We start from the raw sequence: 6,000 nt of genomic DNA, 5'->3' as shown, positions 1-6,000 counted from the left end.
GGTGCCGGGGTCCCGGCTCGGGGCTGTGCGGCGGTCGGGGTGCCTTGCCCGGGCTTTTGAGGGACCCGGGGGCTGCGGGGGCCCCGCTCGCACCCCAGACCGGCCGCACAGCCGGAGGGGTTGGGGGTCGTGCCGCAGCCGGTGGGGACGGGGAGGCTCCGTGACTGCCCGCGTTAGGCTGCAGTGCCTGACCTGCCTTCGCCCCGTGCCCGGTGCGGGGAGATCGCAGCTCCCGGGTCCCCCCCGGGCAGGGGAGCCCCGCTTACGGCACCGCCGAGTGCCGGCTCCGGGCTGGAGCACGGCAGAGCTTCCAGCGCCCCGGGCTTCCTGTCCTTCAGGTCTTCACTCTCACCTCCAGCTTAGACACCCGTGCTAGGGCTGAGCAGGGTTTTATGTAGAGTTTCTCAAGCCTCGGCGAGTTTGCCCTTTAGAATCAGTTGGCAGGCTTTTATCCTTGGGTCTTGAACATCCTAAGGCTGTTGGGTCCCGGTGTCTCATCAAGACCCGTGGGTTTTACTGCATGTCAGCTCAGTTGCAATTGAAGCATTTCAGCCTCCGGGTCCTGGATCCAGGAGTCTTAGAAGATGGAAAAAGCTCTGTACTTGCCAGCCTCTCCATTTACTGAGCTCTCTCCTCTCCCTGCTCTTGCTTCTGGGGTACATCCCCCCCAGGCACCAGGAAACAACTGTTCAGGATGATCATCCATGGGCCTGTTAGAGGAGATGGGATAATGTGCACGTTGTGTTTGAAATGTCATACTGTTTCCTCCAAGCATTTTTTCAGCTGGGATTCTCAGTGAAGCTTGGCGCCCTGTAGGCCTGCAGGCCCAGGATGCGGCTGGGTGGGTTCTCATGGTCGGACAGAAGGTTATCTGGACATTGCTCACTGCACGTGGCCTGGGGCACTGGTGCAGGACAGTGCTGCACTGCTGTGGGTTGGTCAAGAGCTGATGGAGACTGGGAGATGTGTTTGGAGGGAGGCAGGGTGGAGGTGAGATGTGCATATCCCAGACTGTGGCTGTTGTGGCTTTGAATGCAGAGATCTTGCCACACTTTGCGTGTTGTCACCTGGGACTCAGAGGGACTTGTGCTTCAGGGCTGTGTTCTTCCCTAAATTGGAGCAGACCTGTGGTGACAGACTGGCCGCCTGTGACTCTGAGAGTCTGCTGGTGGCTTTTGTCTAGCCATTTTTTGAGATCCTGCTGAACAGTCTGGCTCATGCCCCTGAGTGCAGCAGAGCAGGGCTGAGCTCTGCCTGAGCATAGCCTGTCCAAGGCATGATTCAGATTACCCTGATTTTATGTGTGTGGGGATATTAACTCATTTCAAGTTGCATCAGCTTCTGTTTGTATCCAAGGCTTTAACAGTTGAAGGCAGAAGGCAGGACCCAGCATTGCTCCCTTCCTCGGGAGGGCTTGAATGGCTGGAGAGCCTTTTGAAGGTGTGACTGGCTGGGTTTGCTAAGCCCGATTGCTCTGGCAGGAGGGAGAGCAATCTTCCTTCTCCAGCCTGATGACTTGGTGCATAAGGGAACTGGAGGCATGGGCCAGGCACGGTGTCTCCTGAATCAGAATAAATCTTGGAAAACAACCCATAAGTGCTAAAGTTGCACATAGAAAAGGTCGGGTGTTGTGCCCAGACTTGGAGCTGTCTCACGGTGGTGGAAGGGCTGGGTGACCCCATGGAGGAGCCTGGATACCCTCAGCAGATGCACTGATTACCCCTCACTCTCCTGGCTTGCTCCCCCCTTATCTTTGCTCTGGGCACCCTTTATCTTTGCTTGGAATTCCACTGGCTTTGGAGAGGGAAGTGGCCACAGCCCTAGCGTTCCCTCAGCCAGCTGAGTGCAGTTGGCTTTAACTCATGGAAAACACGCTGCTCTCCTCTGTCCCAGAGGTTTTGTGGGAGCTTTCCAAGTTTGCACAACCAGTGCATGTGAGACCTAGAGAGAGACAGCCTGTGCTGTGTGTCCATGGTTGTGTTGATCCCTGCCAGTGGAAACATCATCTGCTCCTAGGTGGAGAAATACTGTTTTCCTCCCATCTTCCTACTTCATCTGACTCTCCAGGCTTGATTTTTTTTGGCTTCGTTCTGACCCTTCCTGTGAGCAGAGGGGTCTGGGAAGGATCAGGCCCTGTGGCATTTCTCCAAGTGAGGGTTTTTTATGAAGCAGAGGGAAGCTGGAATGAGGGACTGTGGCTGCCTGCAGTCAGAAGAGGCAGATTTGGAAAGTGTGTGCAGCCCAGTGTCCTTCCACCATGGCTCTCTCCCAGTGTTCAGAGCTGGGGGGAAACCTTGTGAGCCCCTGATTTGCTGGAACTTGGGGCTCTGAGCAAGGTCATGCTCAGTGCAGCCTTTGGTGGGAAAGCTGCTTATGCGGGTGGGACAGGTGAGTCAGTGGCTTCCTCCTCATATTCCGTCATAATCCCACTCTCTGGAGTGAAGAGAGCTGCCTCCCTGCTCCCTGGAAGCCTCTGCCTGTGTTTGCTCATTGCTTTTGGAGCCATCCTGAGGGGCTCCCTCCTCCCCAGGCCACACTCAGCGAGCTGGGCAGGGAGGAGCAGGCTGCTCCGAATTTCTGTCACATTTGCTGTTTGGAGTGTTGACACTTGCCTTGCATTTAGCAATGGCAGCTGAGGAAGCCAAGAGAGGCAGAAGAGCTGCTGCCTGGTCACGAGGAACATTTAACTCTTGCCCTCACAACTCCCTTCCCTGTGTGCTGGCAGCTCTCAGGTTGGCTGATAGGAAATGCCGGTGGTGTTCCCAAAATTTGTTCGTGTTCAGTTGCTTGAAAGATGAGGAGGGTTTTTGTGTGCCATTTCCTCTTGCTCTGGAAGAAAAAAACGCTGATGCCCTGGTGCCTGGGCAGAAGGGAGAAATGGGGGGGGCTGGCAAGGAAATAGGATCCAGAGAAATGTGTCACCAGCAGAAAGAGCAATTGTTTTCCTGCATTTCCATGGCAGAGCCTTGTCCTGTTCAGGCAGCCCATGTTTGACAGCCAAGATAATACATTTATATTGATGTAATTAGCGGGACGTGGAGTTTGCTGAATGGCTCGGGGGCAGCCTGCTTTTCAGACTAACTCCAGCAAATAGATCAGGGAGGATTGGAAAGCTGCCGTGGGTTGCTGGAATTGGCCCGTTGGGTTTCTGGAGGTTGAATACATAACTGCTGATATTTCCTATTGTGCTGTACCCTGCTTATTTGAAAAGAAAATAACTCAAGGGAACATGGGGCTATTTTTGCCAGCTTGAGATGATCAAGTTTGATTTCTAAAAACTGAAGCCGAGTCTTTAGGCTTGCACATTAAAACCAGTGTTGGAGCCATATCTCTGTTCCTTCACAAATGTGTGCCTCCACGCTTTGCCAACGGTGTAAACTCTAATGAGTGTTCATAAAAAAAAAAAAGAGAAAGAGCTTTTCTGTTCCTGCAGTGCAGCCCTTTTTGTAGGAAATGCTGTGGGCCTGAGCAGGGTCAGCATCAGGGACAGTGACAGTGGCACTGTGTCAGGGGACTGAGCTGGTGTCCTGCCCCAGTCCTGCTGTGAGCAGCCCTTGCCAAACCTTGGGGTTATCAGTGCATTCTCAGTTTGGTGAAATAGAGACCAAGACCTTAAAAAAAGCTGTTGTCCCCTCCAGTGATGCTGCCCAGCTGCATTTCTAATGTGATGCTTCCAGTGGCACTAAAGTTTCCCCTTCAGCATCTTGTTCCCAGTCCCAGCCCAGGTGATTTCAGTTTACTGAGGATATCACAGGCAGCTTCCCAACTTGTGTCCTTCTGCTTCTGTAACAAAAAGGTTTGCAGAGGAAGTTACTCATGGACAACTTTGCTGGCAGCAAATCCCTTGTGTTTGTGCTGATCTGTGGAAGTGGAAGCACAGCCCCAAGGTCCTTGTGTGCTAAGCTCTGTCTTCTCCTGTGGCCATCCACAGAGGCTGCAGCACTGATGTGGTCAAGCTCCTGTTTTCCAGCTTGCCCCTTGTCAGTCTGCTTCCTGCAGACTCTGGCCAGCAGGCAGAATTTGGGAAGTCCTTGGAATTGCAGCCCAGCAGGTCTGTGCTGAGTGCTTTCCCTTCCTATCCCATGGTATGTGCAAGGATAATGATGTGATGTGGCACTTTGGGGGTGCTCTGTCTGCTGGTGTTGGTCTCCCTCATTAGCTCTCCTGAATCTCCTGCCTTTCCAGTGCAGGAGCAGCTCAGGCAGTGCCTTGGAGGTGCTGTGGGTCTGGAATTCCCTGTGGAGCTGCATAGACCCTTTGGCTAAAAGGTTCAGGGTGGTCCTTGTGAACCTGAAGGCTTCCTGAATCAGTCCCCTACTTACTCATTACTGGTTCCCAAGGGCTGTCCCTTGCCCATTCTGTACACCCTCCCTCTGCTGCTCTGGTTCCATTAGCAGCACCTGCCCAGGTGTTCACCACAGGGTGTCTTTTCCCCACTGTCTGCAATTGTCAGTGGTGGGGAGTGCTGGAAGAGAAAAGCTCTTTGTGGGTTCACCATCACCTACCCCAGGGCTATCACACTGCATTTGATGCAGCATCTGGCTGTGGGGATGGTGAGCAAGGTTGGGAGGCAGAATGGGGTCTCTTGCTCTGCCGTGCTCCCACAGAGGCTCACTGATCACATGGTGCCAGCTGAATCCTTATTTTTGTCCTCCCTCCCCAACCTAAAATAGAGGAAGTAAGAGTGTGCTGAAGAGCCAGACACTTATGGAGAAGGGTTCTTGTTGCCACCATCTGCTAAAAGCCCGTCCCAAAGGAGACAGCACTTTCCTAAAGCAGGAATTTCATTAAAACAGGTTGTTTTGAGAGCAGAGAGTATGAAGGAGGAAGGGGAAATATCTCGGAGGAGGGAGGTTTTGCCGAGGCAACTACTCAAACGTCATGGCTTCTGGGGGTGGGGTGGGCATGTTTGGCATAATCAGAGGAATTTGTACTTCAGAATCTCCAGGAGATGTAGCTGCTAATGATGTCCTGGCTATGCAGAGTAATTAACATCTGTTTCTGTATTTGAACATTCAGGCAGCGTGCCCCGCCAGACATCGCTGCGTTCCCATCCGGCCCCTCGGGAGATCCTGCCCTGTTGCTAATTGTCGAGAGCTGTCCAGAGTCCTTCTCCATACAATCCTGCTGTGCTCCATCCTGCTGTGCTTCCGAGGTGTGGCATTCCCTGCTCTGATGACAGCTCACACCAGGATGCTGAGCAGCGGCTGCCGGCAGAGAGTGAGGCCAGTGGTGGGCATGGAACTATAAAGTCACAGCCAAAGGTTCTGTGAGAGGACGAGTGAAGAGCCTGAGCTGACCCAAAAGCTGTCTCCAGGGGGGACCAAGCTCCAGCTGGATGTCATAGGAAGCACAGAGCCCTCTGCGAGTTGAAGTCCAAGGGGATGCTGATTGAGGGACCAAAAATGTGAGGTTGGTTGTCTTTGCTGGTGCCATGCTGATGGGCCTGGAGTCTCAGCAGCCATTTATTCTTACGTGACTTTTTTCACTCTCTGTCCAGCAGCTCAGGACAGCAGCTGCTCCTTCCAGGCTTGGTGTGCTCCCAGTGCTCAGTGCAGGGACCTTCTAGCATGATCCTCCAGCCAGGCCACTCAGCGGGTGCCAGCAGTGGCCGCTCGGGACCAGGGACACCAGGCTGACCCTACAGCGACTGGCTCTGGACCTGCCAAGCAGGAATTGTGTTGGGTGAGAGGCTTTGCTAAATCAGCTGGGCTGGGCTGTGCTGGGAGGGGCTGGAAGGAAGGAAACCTTCTCTCCTCTGGTTTTTGAGCAGTTACCCTGCTTCATGTCTCTCGAGCCTCTTGTTTTTTGTCTTTCTTCCTTGTTTGAATTCCTTCTTTGAGTGTTTCCATGCTGTCTGTGTGAAGGCTATGTACTCAAATGGTTGGGGATTCCAATGTCCTCTGGTTTTCTCATGGTGAAGAAGAAACTTTGAGAGTGGAAGAGAAATTGTGGCATCTTCCAGCACCTTGGAATCTTAAGCAGTGCAAATTGCATGAC

At 53.3% G+C, this 6,000-nt stretch overlaps 1 protein-coding gene across 8 annotated transcripts in view; it reads left to right on the top strand.

The window, feature by feature from the left end:
• Window positions 1-5,001: 5,001 nt before the first annotated feature.
• The window catches only part of CAPN15 (calpain 15), a 49,625-nt gene continuing 48,626 nt past the window's right edge, over window positions 5,002-6,000 (top strand). For 6 of the 8 annotated variants that reach the window (XM_015643089.3, XM_015643083.3, XM_015643090.3 and 3 more), the window contains exons 1-2: window positions 5,002-5,412; window positions 5,504-5,685. The gene's annotated coding sequence lies outside the window, so the exon portion shown is untranslated. Of the gene's footprint in view, window positions 5,413-5,500; window positions 5,686-6,000 lie in introns of all 8 variants that reach the window. The other 2 variants (XM_015643086.3, XM_015643085.3) reach the window with 2 other exon arrangements.

This window comes from Parus major, chromosome 14, assembly GCF_001522545.3.
Source record: "Parus major isolate Abel chromosome 14, Parus_major1.1, whole genome shotgun sequence".
In the NCBI taxonomy this organism is placed as follows: domain Eukaryota; kingdom Metazoa; phylum Chordata; class Aves; order Passeriformes; family Paridae; genus Parus; species Parus major.
The sequence above is the reverse complement of the archived record's forward strand: the minus strand, read 5'-3'. Positions and strand labels throughout refer to the sequence as shown.